This window comes from Mus pahari, chromosome 10, assembly GCF_900095145.1.
Source record: "Mus pahari chromosome 10, PAHARI_EIJ_v1.1, whole genome shotgun sequence".
Classification (NCBI taxonomy): Eukaryota; Metazoa; Chordata; class Mammalia; order Rodentia; family Muridae; genus Mus; species Mus pahari.
This window is the reverse complement of record NC_034599.1, coordinates 45635796-45637174: the sequence shown is the minus strand read 5'-3', so window position 1 is coordinate 45637174 and position 1379 is coordinate 45635796.

Sequence of the window (1379 nt, the reverse complement as noted above, 5' to 3'; positions counted from 1 at the left end):
CCTCCTCCTCTTCCTCCTCCTCCTCCTCCTCCTCCTCTTTCTTCTCTTCCTCCTCCTCCTCCTCTTCCTCCTCCTCTTCTTCCTTCTCTTCCTTTCCTTTCCTGTGTGCATAGCACCAGAGAGTAGGCCACATTTATTTGGGCAAGCAAGACTCCATTATGCCTGAAAATGTTATTTTAACAGTTGGAAATTCCTTTCTCTTGGAGAAAAACTAGATGGGAGGGGAAAGGCGGGGCCTCTTTTCCTTTATATGTAGAAAGACATTTACAATTCTTCCACTAGTTGGTCTCCAGTCAATATTTCCAATACACTCTCCTCCATTTTGCATGCACCCCAAGGTAGCCAAGAATTTATCACTGTGCATTAAGTAAGCTACATTTCCACATTTCCTTTGCTTAAACTCTTTCCTCTTGGAATTTTCTATTTACCCATCTGTTGGACTCCTTAAAACCCATCTCAGACTAATTTGTTCTTGGAAGCTTTCTTTTACTTTTTGACACAGAATTGGTAATTTTTCACTTGACATACTATTTGTTGGACTGCCCCATTAAACTGAATTTTCAGATAACAGGAACCATTTTGTTGTTCTGAAGTACATGTGTCTAATACTTAAAGCACCTGGGATTAAGGTCTTAACTGTGGTGGTAATGCAGGCCCTTAGGAGGTAGCACTTGGGAGGTAGAGGGGCAGAGGCAGGTGAGTTCCAAGCCAGCCTGGACTACAGACCAAGATCCAGGACAGCCAAAGCTACTTGGGTAAACTTTTTTTTTTTAAATTTAGTTTTTTAAATTTAATTAATGGATGGGTTGTGTGGGGCTGCCTTGCCAAAGGTGTCCATTTGAATTACTTACAGGATTTTATCATTTTGAGATAGACCTTAAGCTTGCTATCCTCCTACTTCAGCCTCAGTGCTGGGATCACTGATATATGTTGTATCTGACTGACAGCATTTAATAGACGCTAACCTTCTGAGACACAGGATCCAAACACAGAGCCAGCAAATGTTGTACACGAGCAGCTGGGATTACACTGGAATACCTTTCCATTTCAAAAACTCTGAAAGCCATGAATCTAAAACCAGGGACAGCTTATTCCTTCTGAGGGCTCTGAACAGTGAATCTGTTTGCAGGCTGTCTCTGGTTTGAGGAAGTCTCTTTGCATGATATTCTCTCACTTGGATATTAAGGTGTCAAAATTTTCCTTTATTTTCCACTTAAGCTAGTGTTTTACTATGTTGCCTAGAACAGATCGGAACTTCTAAAATCAACACCCCAGCTTCAGCCTGCAGGGTAACTCTAAAGACAGCGCATTGTCATCCTGGGCTAGGGGTTCTTTTTGGTTAAGGACACTTTCAATGTGGTACTGGGCTGGAGCGCATC